The sequence below is a fragment of the Hypomesus transpacificus genome, unplaced genomic scaffold (assembly GCF_021917145.1).
Source record: "Hypomesus transpacificus isolate Combined female unplaced genomic scaffold, fHypTra1 scaffold_231, whole genome shotgun sequence".
NCBI classification, from domain to species: domain Eukaryota; kingdom Metazoa; phylum Chordata; class Actinopteri; order Osmeriformes; family Osmeridae; genus Hypomesus; species Hypomesus transpacificus.
The window spans coordinates 149,244-162,647 of record NW_025813765.1 but is presented as its reverse complement, the minus strand read 5'-3'; the positions used below and the strand labels follow the sequence as shown (position 1 = coordinate 162,647).

Sequence of the window (13,404 nt, the reverse complement as noted above, 5' to 3'; positions counted from 1 at the left end):
GTAAAAGGAGCGATTTTTACACTAGTACAATAACATGTATTTATTGTTATAATTAGCTTTTTAACATTTCAAATATTTAGCTGGCTACTATTTCCAGAAGAATATGTTTGTACTTGTTCTGGGTCACTTTATTACCACAAGTGAAAAAGTTATATTTATTTCGTTTTGTCCCCAGTGACATATATTATATATAACAGGTTAAATATTGCTTTTGCTAGTCGGAATAACATCTGTCGCTACAGTAACCTATTAGTAATCCCTTATAAAAGTAGCTAGCTAAATGACAGCAATACTACCTGAGGAAATCTACTAACTAGCCTACATGACAAACTCTGAAATGACAAACTCTAATATTCGTGATATTACTTGTCATTGACCCGATGAATGCTAACATGTATTGAAATGTCAAACGGAAAATTATTTTGATTAGCTATGTATGTATTTACCTTTGCGGTGCGCGGTACTACAGACAACTTGAAAGAGCGTATCCTTCAATGAATGAACTGACGCGACTACTGTCACTCATCTCACAACTTCGGCGGGGGTCAACCTCGGCGGGGGTCTCTGGGGTCGTGGACGCCGTTGCTACGGCTCAGCTCGGCGTGACGTAATTGGAGATGTACGTGTTCCGATTGGCGCAATCGGACTGACGCAATTGGACAGTGAGAATCCGATTGGCCCTCGAACCTTGAACCGAGGTAGCTAATTGGTCGCGATAGCCAGTCGAATGTGCTCCGGGTGCCGCTAATTCCCCCTTGCTCAGCAGTGGACGTTGGAGTCTTGCAAGACTCGTAGCTCCCGTTTAATCGCTTTCTTGACATCCCCTTGAATTTAGAGTGAGGAAAAACGACTTACAGCGTGGGCCGAATACGACCGGTCGTTTCACGCCGACACGAGGTGGCGCCTAGGACATTGCATTTCCGCGGCTGGAGACAGTGTCCGCGGCTGGAGAGTGTGTCTCTGGCCCGTTAGCTCAGTTGGTCAGAGCGTGGTGCTAATAACGCCAAGGTCGTGGGTTCGATCCCCATACGGGCCAACCACCCCTTTTTGGGGATCTTTTCCATTGCTTTATTTCGTTTGTGGCAAGGCTTTGGAATGCTACTGACTGGGTTTGGAACGCCTATAGCTCAGTTGGGAGAGAGAGTTAGGCCGAGGGTGTCAAGGTCTCTGGTTTGATCCTCGGTTTGGGTAAACCCGTGGTGTTTGCAAAATACCGTCTACTCAAGGAAGTGGTCAACGCGTCATTTTCAAAAAGGTCACGCCATAACACTGCAGACCACTGACTGGTCAGAGAGGATTGCGACACCGGACACCGGATAAACTTGTCTTATTGAACTAGCCGAGCCACTGAACAACAAACGAGCCGAAAAGCATTGGAGAATGCGGGCATCGATCCCGCTACTTCTCGCATGCTAAGCGAGCGCTCTACCATTTGAGCTAATTCCCCCTTGCTCAGCAGTGGACGTTGGAGTCTTGCAAGACTCGTAGCTCCCGTTTAATCGCTTTCTTGACATCCCCTTGAATTTAGAGTGAGGAAAAACGACTTACAGCGTGGGCCGAATACGACCGGTCGTTTCACGCCGACACGAGGTGGCGCCTAGGCCATTGCATTTCCGCGGCTGGAGACAGTGTCCGCGGCTGGCGAGTGTGTCTCTGGCCCGTTAGCTCAGTTGGTCAGAGCGTGGTGCTAATAACGCCAAGGTCGTGGGTTCGATCCCCATACGGGCCAACCACCCCTTTTTGGGGATCTTTTCCATTGCTTTATTTCGTTTGTGGCAAGGCTTTGGAATGCTACTGACTGGGTTTGGAACGCCTATAGCTCAGTTGGGAGAGAGAGTTAGGCCGAGGGTGTCAAGGTCTCTGGTTTGATCCTCGGTTTGGGTAAACCCGTGGTGTTTGCAAAATACCGTCTACTCAAGGAAGTGGTCAACGCGTCATTTTCAAAAAGGTCACGCCATAACACTGCAGACCACTGACTGGTCAGAGAGGATTGCGACACCGGACAAACCGGATAAACTTGTCTTATTGAACTAGCCGAGCCACTGAACAACAAACGAGCCGAAAAGCATTGGAGAATGCGGGCATCGATCCCGCTACTTCTCGCATGCTAAGCGAGCGCTCTACCATTTGAGCTAATTCCCCCTTGCTCAGCAGTGGACGTTGGAGTCTTGCAAGACTCGTAGCTCCCGTTTAATCGCTTTCTTGACATCCCCTTGAATTTAGAGTGAGGAAAAACGACTTACAGCGTGGGCCGAATACGACCGGTCGTTTCACGCCGACACGAGGTGGCGCCTAGGACATTGCATTTCCGCGGCTGGAGACAGTGTCCGCGGCTGGAGAGTGTGTCTCTGGCCCGTTAGCTCAGTTGGTCAGAGCGTGGTGCTAATAACGCCAAGGTCGTGGGTTCGATCCCCATACGGGCCAACCACCCCTTTTTGGGGATCTTTTCCATTGCTTTATTTCGTTTGTGGCAAGGCTTTGGAATGCTACTGACTGGGTTTGGAACGCCTATAGCTCAGTTGGGAGAGAGAGTTAGGCCGAGGGTGTCAAGGTCTCTGGTTTGATCCTCGGTTTGGGTAAACCCGTGGTGTTTGCAAAATACCGTCTACTCAAGGGAGTGGTCACGCCATAACACTGCAGACCACTGACTGGTCAGAGAGGATTGCGACACCGGACAAACCGGATAAACTTGTCTTATTGAACTAGCCGAGCCACTGAACAACAAACGAGCCGAAAAGCATTGGAGAATGCGGGCATCGATCCCGCTACTTCTCGCATGCTAAGCGAGCGCTCTACCATTTGAGCTAATTCCCCCTTGCTCAGCAGTGGACGTTGGAGTCTTGCAAGACTCGTAGCTCCCGTTTAATCGCTTTCTTGACATCCCCTTGAATTTAGAGTGAGGAAAAACGACTTACAGCGTGGGCCGAATACGACCGGTCGTTTCACGCCGACACGAGGTGGCGCCTAGGACATTGCATTTCCGCGGCTGGAGACAGTGTCCGCGGCTGGCGAGTGTGTCTCTGGCCCGTTAGCTCAGTTGGTCAGAGCGTGGTGCTAATAACGCCAAGGTCGTGGGTTCGATCCCCATACGGGCCAACCACCCCTTTTTGGGGATCTTTTCCATTGCTTTATTTCGTTTGTGGCAAGGCTTTGGAATGCTACTGACTGGGTTTGGAACGCCTATAGCTCAGTTGGGAGAGAGAGTTAGGCCGAGGGTGTCAAGGTCTCTGGTTTGATCCTCGGTTTGGGTAAACCCGTGGTGTTTGCAAAATACCGTCTACTCAAGGAAGTGGTCAACGCGTCATTTTCAAAAAGGTCACGCCATAACACTGCAGACCACTGACTGGTCAGAGAGGATTGCGACACCGGACAAACCGGATAAACTTGTCTTATTGAACTAGCCGAGCCACTGAACAACAAACGAGCCGAAAAGCATTGGAGAATGCGGGCATCGATCCCGCTACTTCTCGCATGCTAAGCGAGCGCTCTACCATTTGAGCTAATTCCCCCTTGCTCAGCAGTGGACGTTGGAGTCTTGCAAGACTCGTAGCTCCCGTTTAATCGCTTTCTTGACATCCCCTTGAATTTAGAGTGAGGAAAAACGACTTACAGCGTGGGCCGAATACGACCGGTCGTTTCACGCCGACACGAGGTGGCGCCTAGGACATTGCATTTCCGCGGCTGGAGACAGTGTCCGCGGCTGGAGAGTGTGTCTCTGGCCCGTTAGCTCAGTTGGTCAGAGCGTGGTGCTAATAACGCCAAGGTCGTGGGTTCGATCCCCATACGGGCCAACCACCCCTTTTTGGGGATCTTTTCCATTGCTTTATTTCGTTTGTGGCAAGGCTTTGGAATGCTACTGACTGGGTTTGGAACGCCTATAGCTCAGTTGGGAGAGAGAGTTAGGCCGAGGGTGTCAAGGTCTCTGGTTTGATCCTCGGTTTGGGTAAACCCGTGGTGTTTGCAAAATACCGTCTACTCAAGGGAGTGGTCGACGCGTCATTTTCAAAAAGGTCACGCCATAACACTGCAGACCACTGACTGGTCAGAGAGGATTGCGACACCGGACAAACCGGATAAACTTGTCTTATTGAACTAGCCGAGCCACTGAACAACAAACGAGCCGAAAAGCATTGGAGAATGCGGGCATCGATCCCGCTACTTCTCGCATGCTAAGCGAGCGCTCTACCATTTGAGCTAATTCCCCCTTGCTCAGCAGTGGACGTTGGAGTCTTGCAAGACTCGTAGCTCCCGTTTAATCGCTTTCTTGACATCCCCTTGAATTTAGAGTGAGGAAAAACGACTTACAGCGTGGGCCGAATACGACCGGTCGTTTCACGCCGACACGAGGTGGCGCCTAGGACATTGCATTTCCGCGGCTGGAGACAGTGTCCGCGGCTGGAGAGTGTGTCTCTGGCCCGTTAGCTCAGTTGGTCAGAGCGTGGTGCTAATAACGCCAAGGTCGTGGGTTCGATCCCCATACGGGCCAACCACCCCTTTTTGGGGATCTTTTCCATTGCTTTATTTCGTTTGTGGCAAGGCTTTGGAATGCTACTGACTGGGTTTGGAACGCCTATAGCTCAGTTGGGAGAGAGAGTTAGGCCGAGGGTGTCAAGGTCTCTGGTTTGATCCTCGGTTTGGGTAAACCCGTGGTGTTTGCAAAATACCGTCTACTCAAGGAAGTGGTCGACGCGTCATTTTCAAAAAGGTCACGCCATAACACTGCAGACCACTGACTGGTCAGAGAGGATTGCGACACCGGACAAACCGGATAAACTTGTCTTATTGAACTAGCCGAGCCACTGAACAACAAACGAGCCGAAAAGCATTGGAGAATGCGGGCATCGATCCCGCTACTTCTCGCATGCTAAGCGAGCGCTCTACCATTTGAGCTAATTCCCCCTTGCTCAGCAGTGGACGTTGGAGTCTTGCAAGACTCGTAGCTCCCGTTTAATCGCTTTCTTGACATCCCCTTGAATTTAGAGTGAGGAAAAACGACTTACAGCGTGGGCCGAATACGACCGGTCGTTTCACGCCGACACGAGGTGGCGCCTAGGACATTGCATTTCCGCGGCTGGAGACAGTGTCCGCGGCTGGCGAGTGTGTCTCTGGCCCGTTAGCTCAGTTGGTCAGAGCGTGGTGCTAATAACGCCAAGGTCGTGGGTTCGATCCCCATACGGGCCAACCACCCCTTTTTGGGGATCTTTTCCATTGCTTTATTTCGTTTGTGGCAAGGCTTTGGAATGCTACTGACTGGGTTTGGAACGCCTATAGCTCAGTTGGGAGAGAGAGTTAGGCCGAGGGTGTCAAGGTCTCTGGTTTGATCCTCGGTTTGGGTAAACCCGTGGTGTTTGCAAAATACCGTCTACTCAAGGAAGTGGTCAACGCGTCATTTTCAAAAAGGTCACGCCATAACACTGCAGACCACTGACTGGTCAGAGAGGATTGCGACACCGGACAAACCGGATAAACTTGTCTTATTGAACTAGCCGAGCCACTGAACAACAAACGAGCCGAAAAGCATTGGAGAATGCGGGCATCGATCCCGCTACTTCTCGCATGCTAAGCGAGCGCTCTACCATTTGAGCTAATTCCCCCTTGCTCAGCAGTGGACGTTGGAGTCTTGCAAGACTCGTAGCTCCCGTTTAATCGCTTTCTTGACATCCCCTTGAATTTAGAGTGAGGAAAAACGACTTACAGCGTGGGCCGAATACGACCGGTCGTTTCACGCCGACACGAGGTGGCGCCTAGGACATTGCATTTCCGCGGCTGGAGACAGTGTCCGCGGCTGGAGAGTGTGTCTCTGGCCCGTTAGCTCAGTTGGTCAGAGCGTGGTGCTAATAACGCCAAGGTCGTGGGTTCGATCCCCATACGGGCCAACCACCCCTTTTTGGGGATCTTTTCCATTGCTTTATTTCGTTTGTGGCAAGGCTTTGGAATGCTACTGACTGGGTTTGGAACGCCTATAGCTCAGTTGGGAGAGAGAGTTAGGCCGAGGGTGTCAAGGTCTCTGGTTTGATCCTCGGTTTGGGTAAACCCGTGGTGTTTGCAAAATACCGTCTACTCAAGGAAGTGGTCAACGCGTCATTTTCAAAAAGGTCACGCCATAACACTGCAGACCACTGACTGGTCAGAGAGGATTGCGACACCGGACAAACCGGATAAACTTGTCTTATTGAACTAGCCGAGCCACTGAACAACAAACGAGCCGAAAAGCATTGGAGAATGCGGGCATCGATCCCGCTACTTCTCGCATGCTAAGCGAGCGCTCTACCATTTGAGCTAAAGCTGGGGAACAATCGCCTGTTTGAGGGGGGAAGAAGGGGGAGAAGGGAGAGGGGGAAGAAAAAAGGAGGAAAAAGGGAGAAAAAAGGAGGAAAAAGGGAGAAGAAGAGGAAAAAGAGAGAAAAGGGGAAAGTTGAAAGTCCCCATTCATAGTTTAAACATGTTTAACCCGTTACGTTTTAAGACAATTCGAAAAAACACCCGAAATTACGAATTTTACAGTGTTTGGGGAAGACGTAGAATGGAACCGAAGGTCCGCGGTTCGCGTCCCACCTACGGCACCTTTGACTATTTCTAATAAACACACACACTTGAGTCTCCAAGTGTGTATGTTATCAAAATGTAACAATATAAGATAGATGGAGATACGTTGCTAATTTAGTGTAATTTGAAAACCATTTGTATCCACTAGTGCATTATTTATATTTTACAGGGTTATCTATTGTACACTATTTGCCTTTATTTGTATTCACTCCACACAGGAGTACTGTTTTTAGTTAGTTTTAATTAGATCTATCTCTCTATCCATCCATCTATCTATCTCTCAAACTGTGTGGCTTCTGAGCTTTGTGTGCTCTTATCTGAAGCTCTGTCTTTTTGGTTTCTGCACTTACCATATCAACACTTGCATGATCCATATATTAAATATTTTAAAACAATGTGCGCAAGCAAGCGTAAAGTTAGTCACTTTTTGCTGCTCTTACTTCTTGCAGACTTGCCGTATTTGGTTAGAAAGAGTAGTGATTGGGAAATAACGACGGACTGACCAACAAATAGTTGATAAATAGAAACATTTATCCACAATTGTAAAAATAGAAATATGAACAACAACAACTAATTTAAACTATATATATATATATATATATACAGGCAAATGATCTGCTAAATTACAATATTTACACAATGAAAACTATATACACAATGGAAATCTAAGCATAAACTATATCTAAACAATGAAAACGATATACACACGGGAAATCTAAGCATTAACTATATCTAAACAATGAAAACTATATACAAAGGCCCAAAGAATTATTTCTTTTTTTGCTCCTCCAGCCACTGCTCTCTGGACAGAGTCTCTGCAGAGGGGCAGTAAACAGTCCCCTTATACTGGCTGTGGCCAGTCTCTGCCGTTCTGTTCTGGCCACACCTCCAGCATTTGTTGGCCTCCACTCTCCTCTGGTGGGCACGGGGAGCTGGACCAGGAGCAGGACGAAGCTGGGGAAGGTGGGTGGTGCAGGAAGAGGGTGGGACAAAACGCAGGGCTTGGGGGACCATCAATGGAGAGGGGGCAGAGGGTGCCCTCATACCAGGGGCTCGGGAGACAAACACCACAGTGGGGACGGCAGCAGGGCGAGGGGCAATGGTGGTAGGGCGGGGCATGATAGGGATGGGAGTGGGGGCTCCAAGGGCGGCTGAAGGGCCAGGGAAGAGCTGCCTCTGGGCTGCCAGCCTGGGTCGGACCGCTGGAGGTGGTGCTGTGGCTGCATATGTTGCCCGCCTCTTGGTCTTTGCCTGCCCTGCTGTGCTCTGCGGCAGGTGGTAGGTGTGGGCTGCTCCCTGGGGTTGAGGTGGAGCAACAGCAGGGCGGACGTTGGCAGGCGGGAGAGGCTCGGTAGCCACAGACAGAGGACCTGGCAAGTTTATGCCCTGCTGCAGCACAGCCAGATCCTGCCTCTTCACCCTCCGGTTGTACCACTGGGAGAGGGTCGACTGGTTCACCTCCACCAGCTGCAGGGTGGTGCCCTGCATGATGGCCCCATTGCCCAGGATGAGCTGCCGGACCTTGCGGTAGTCCTGCAGGATCAGAGTCCACCTGGACATGCTGCTCTTCCCCTGCTTCCTGGGACTCTTGTGGATGTCCGAGAGCCGGACGAAGATGGCCTCCACAAGGCGGCAGCAGTCTGGCCACTGAGCAGGCGAACCAGTGGACCCCAGGACACACCTCTCCACACTCTCCACACCTGGCGTGAACTCCACCTTTTTTTTGTGGCGGAACCTTCCCTTTATCAGCCTGTCCAGGTGCCGCGCAGCAAACACGACCCTCTGCTTGTCGTAATCCAGCAGGTCTTGCCACAGCCCCACAATGTTGCTGACCTAAGAAGGAAAGAAAACATATATTTTATATGTTTATATATTATAAATATATAAACAAATATCTGTTGTACAATGAATGTCTTGCTGACCTGCTGGTTATCGAGGGTCATGTTGGTCTGATGCCTCAGCTCCACTAAGCACTCTGCCAGTCTATCCACCCGATCCATGCCTGGCATGCCATGCTCGTCCACAGCCTGAAACATTGAACAATTTCACATTAGCGCTGAACACCTCATGGCAAAGGTATGTTATATTGACTGCTGCTGCTGTGTGTTTTATTTGTTTGCTGTCAATTACTGTGTGTTGTTCCTAATAATGAATTGCGCTTGTATTCAGACACTTTCCTAACTACTGAACTTGTTAGTTTCTATGAATGACAGTTAATTACTAGTAGAAAGTTAACATACCAGCTGTTCTTCAGGCACCTGTGAGGAGGCACCTGGGACACAAGGCTGGGTTATGGGGGGAGGCAGGGTGGTAGCTACAGGCATGGGGGTGACAGGCAGAGTGGTGGTGGTGACAGGTAGGATGGAGGTGGTTAGAGACAAGGTGGTGGAAGGCAGGGTGGAGGAGGTGAGTGGCAGGGTGTTAGAAGGCAGGGTGGAGGAGGTGAGGGGCACGGTGGGGACCACAGGCAGGGTGGTGGAAGGCAGGGTGGAGGAGGTGAGGGGCAGGGTGGGGACCACAGGCAGGGTGGTGGAAGGCAGGGCGGAAGACGGGAGGTCTTCCGAAACACTACCAATAGTGAGGTCCTGTTCGTCATCCTCAAACCCTTCATCCGCCTGTTCCTCCTCTGTGGCGTGGTCCTCCAGCAGTTGGTCTGTCTCCTCAGAGTCGGGGTCCATGTCCTGCAAGGGCTGCCCTGTCTGCCTAAGCAGGTAGTTCACCCCAAGCAACTCTCCTGAACATGAACAACAATGCAATGCTAATGAGTATTAAAAAACAGATATGGAACTTACCATGATGCATAAATACTGAGCTCTCAACAACATCATTATTTGTATTCATATTTGCCCTGAGACTTACCGGTGTACTTTCTCGGCGGGATGAAGGAGGGGACATACTTCCTTCCAAACACCTTCAGGCTGTTGCTGTTGACGGACTCCAGCACGTCCCCCGCGTACGTCAACAGCGCCATGCGCTTGGTGGTGATGGAGGCCGCTGCCCGGTTCTGGTTCCACCTGTTCAGGCCTTCCAGGAGGTACAGCTGGAAGTTGAGCAGGTTTGCACTCGTTCCTAAAAAAAAAAGAGAACGTGAACAATGATTAACAAGGCTATTTGAATATAATTTCATTATTAAGAATAATGTTTAGATGAAGATCTACACCAACCTGGAATAAACCTGTTCAGGTGGCAGTGGAAGGACTCCAAGGAGGTGGAGCCTCTTGCACACCTGTATGTGGTCAGCTGGATCCCCTCCCTGGTGGAACTGCCTGTCTCAGTGTACAGGAGTACACCTGGCACATCCTGGATGCACTTCACGTGCCTCTTCTGGGTGCGCCAGATGTGCTCCATCTTAGGCTGGTCCAGCAGCGGAACCCCGAGCAGGTCTCTCCCCTTCTCCCCCATCAGCTCCTGCAGCAGCTGCTCAATGCGGAGGACCGTGGCGTCCACTCCACGTGTCCTCCGCCTGCAGAACTGGGACAGCTCAGCCTTGGTGATGGCCTTGTCCACCATGTCACTGGTGATGAGGGGCACACCCTCCCTTTTGAGCTGCTCCCTCTTCACCCTGCGCAGTAGGGCTACGTCTGCTGCGTCCCACTCGAACAGGCACACAGACAGGCGGCTCATGAAGAGGGGGTACAGGGCATGGGCATCGGTGGTGCATCCCACGGCCAGCCGTCGCATAAAATGCCAGATGTCCAGCCTTATTTTCAGGTCTGGCCACCCACCAAACCTGGCCTGAAGCTTGGTCTCCCCCTCCTCTGAGCAGCAGCCACAGTCCACATAGAGCAGGACCGGGGGAGCTGCACCTGCCTGGGTGTACCTCTCAATGAGGCCAGAGACCATCGGGTCCAGCCCCGGTCCCTCCTGGGCAGTCAGGACACTGATGAGGACCTGGCCGATCTCATTCCCCACCGAGGTCACCCAGAATGCAGTCCCCTTTGCTGCACCAGCCAGCTTCTTTGTCATCTGAAATGACAAAATTCACACAGAAAACTTCATGAGAGGTTTCAAAAGAAAGTCTGTTAAATAAACACAGAAGTGTATTTATTTATTTATGTATTACTGCAGTCTAATCAAAGGCATGGATGTGTGTGTGTATGTGTGCTTGTAAGAATACAAATCATTGAGGTTTCATGTTTTCATTGTGTTGTACATAATTTACACTATGGATTTTCTTCATCCTATTACCTTTTTGGTGGAGTCCATCTTCAAAATGTTACCAAAGGTTGACGTGATGGACGCCTTTATATGGTCCATCCGGCTGATGATGTCCCTGCCGTACACCGACAGCACCCACCGGCTGGTTGGGACATCGAGGGGCTGTGGAGGTTCCTGGCAGGTCACTGGGAAGAGGCTGGGCTGGTCAACGAAGGCCGCACACTCCCCCAAGTAGTCGGCCAGGCGGTCCAACCACTCCTCCCCATGGTTCTCCCGCAGCTGCTTCACCAGGCACGCCGGGCTATTGCCGAGGGTCCGTTCCCGCAACATGCGGATGACCCGTATGTCACAAGCATACCTTGAAGAAAAGACAGATAAGTTTCAAGAACTTGTTCAATTATGTAAGGACCTGCAGCAGGCATTATCAGAAAATGATTGTAGATTTTTAACTCACAAGCGTGTCAGGATCATCCTGAACTTCCTCCTGTGAGGCAGGTCCAGCTGGTCCAGGACAGCCTGACTGGTTGCCAGATGGGTCAGGCGACACACAGTGCACCTGAGTGTCTCCGTCACCATCAGGTAGTAGCGGTCCACGTCCAGGACCTTACGCACCCTCTTGTGCACACCATACCCCGTCAGCTGCTTCCCACAGGTTTGGCAGACTACCCTCACTTTCCACAAGTGATAGGGCATCCATACCAAGAGCCTGTGGGCAAAAAAGCGGTCCGGTGTTGGAGCCTGGTGGTATATCAGGGCAGAGGCTGGTGGCTCATACCAGAGCTTCAAGTTCAAACGCAGCTTGCCAGACTGAAAAAGGGTGGACGCAATCCACCGTTGGTCCTGAACTGGGATCGTCTCCTTCATTCTGACAGGAAGCCAGAAGTCAGGAGTTGGACCAGGAGCAGGGCCAGGAGCAGGGCCAGGAGCAGCAAGCTCATCCTCATCATGCACATCCTGTTACAAAACAAGAGAAATAAATATATTTATAAAAACAGAATAGCCCAATCATATGAGAACAACCTCATCTTATAAAACTAAAACAGTTCCAAGAACACAACACTTACAGCAGCCATTGCAGGGCTGGTGCTGGTCTCTGAGACAACAGTGCTGAGGCTGGAAGCTGTGCTGGGCCTCACAGAGGTCATCGCAGGGCTGGAGCGAGAAGTTGTCCTCATGGAGGCTTTGTAGGGGGTGGATGGGGGCTTTGAGAGCGGTGATTCCGTCCTCACAAAAGCCACGGCAGGGCTTGATGGTGTTCTGGGCCTCACAGAGGCCATAGGGGAACCGAAGCCAGGTGGGGGGGTCCTCACAGAGGCCGTAGGGGAACCAAAGCCAGGTGGGGTGGTCCTCACAGAGGCTGTAGGGGAACCAAAGCCAGGTGGGGTGGTCCTCACAGAGGCCATGGGTGAGCTGGCAGTGGCCTGGGTGTCTCCTGTCATGGTGGGTGGACTGGACAGAGGCTGGGAGAAGGATGGGGGGAAGCATTTGTAAAAAGTAGAAATCAATGGACTCAAATCAAGCTCTTAAGATTTAGGTTTGCTCATATTAACCTATAAATATGTATTATATTATATTTACATATAATCATATTTACCTTTGCTTTCCTAACCACATTCACATTTGGCTTTGCAGCAGCGCCATGTGAGCCTCCAAATCGTGGTTTAGAAAACTGTGGTGACAATTAGAGCATTTATCAAAGGAATACATTGTAAACCTGAAATGCTCTTCCATTTTGCCATCATCATATGTAATCAGTGGTTGTCCATATTTGAAAGCTTGTATGACAATAATATTGAAATACTCACCATGGACAAATTCAGTGTGGGCCGTGCTGGGACATGGGCTGAGGCAGAGGCTGAGGCCATTCCCAGTGGAGGAGGGGCAGAGGCAGAGGCTGAGGTAGAGGCTGTTCCCAGTGGGGGAGGGGCAGCACAGGTAGAGGTCTCTGCCACAGTTTGCCCAGTGGTTGGCTGTATTAAGGACAGAGAGATCCATGTCAGACATCACATTACTGAGCACATCACATAGTGATTCTTTTAGTGTTTTGGTGTCAAGAAGTCTCATTCACATTACCTTTGGGTTGTGAAAGCCACAAGCACACTGCTGTGTCCCACCAAACAGCATTCTTTGACCCCCTGACTGTAACGGGCACTTCTCAATCTGTTCCAAATAAAACAAACACTTTTTTAAAGAAAACAACCCAATAGAAATGGAGCGTTTTGACATATCTTCTATTGGTGACTAAACATGACATTGACACTGAAGTTGCTGTTCATTATGTTTATCAAGGTCCCATACTGTGACTGGTATTTCTGGCAATTCAGTCATCTTTTATAGGCCATCAGAATTTTTTTTCTGTGATCTTTTGCTCATTTTATATACCTTTTGAAAGAGGTCATACCACCTCTTCTGTCTTGGGGCTGGCCTGTTGCCTGCATCAGCAGGCCAAACCCCAGAGCTGGCAAACCTCCTCAAACGGGACATCCATTCCCCATCCCCCATTCCTTTGTGGCTCTTTGAACTCGACATCTAATAGGTAAAAGGAGCGATTTTTACACTAGTACAATAACATGTATTTATTGTTATAATTAGCTTTTTAACATTTCAAATATTTAGCTGGCTACTATTTCCAGAAGAATATTTTTGTACTTGTTCTGGGTCACTTTATTACCACAAGTGAAAAAGTTATATTTATTTCGT

The 13,404-nt window shown here is 50.0% G+C and overlaps 8 non-coding genes across 8 annotated transcripts; all 8 read left to right on the top strand.

Annotated features, from left to right (window-relative positions):
* Positions 1-962: 962 nt before the first annotated feature.
* trnai-aau lies at positions 963-1,036 on the top strand. Its single transcript has one exon. It is a non-coding gene; the product is annotated as a tRNA-Ile (tRNA).
* A 619-nt stretch (positions 1,037-1,655) lies between these two features.
* On the top strand, positions 1,656-1,729 carry trnai-aau. The gene has a single exon. It is a non-coding gene; the product is annotated as a tRNA-Ile (tRNA).
* A 621-nt stretch (positions 1,730-2,350) lies between these two features.
* trnai-aau lies at positions 2,351-2,424 on the top strand. The gene has a single exon. It is a non-coding gene; the product is annotated as a tRNA-Ile (tRNA).
* A 598-nt stretch (positions 2,425-3,022) lies between these two features.
* trnai-aau lies at positions 3,023-3,096 on the top strand. Its single transcript has one exon. It is a non-coding gene; the product is annotated as a tRNA-Ile (tRNA).
* Positions 3,097-3,717: 621 nt separating this feature from the next.
* trnai-aau lies at positions 3,718-3,791 on the top strand. The gene has a single exon. It is a non-coding gene; the product is annotated as a tRNA-Ile (tRNA).
* Positions 3,792-4,412: 621 nt separating this feature from the next.
* On the top strand, positions 4,413-4,486 carry trnai-aau. Its single transcript has one exon. It is a non-coding gene; the product is annotated as a tRNA-Ile (tRNA).
* A 621-nt stretch (positions 4,487-5,107) lies between these two features.
* trnai-aau lies at positions 5,108-5,181 on the top strand. The gene has a single exon. It is a non-coding gene; the product is annotated as a tRNA-Ile (tRNA).
* A 621-nt stretch (positions 5,182-5,802) lies between these two features.
* trnai-aau lies at positions 5,803-5,876 on the top strand. The gene has a single exon. It is a non-coding gene; the product is annotated as a tRNA-Ile (tRNA).
* Positions 5,877-13,404: the final 7,528 nt, after the last annotated feature.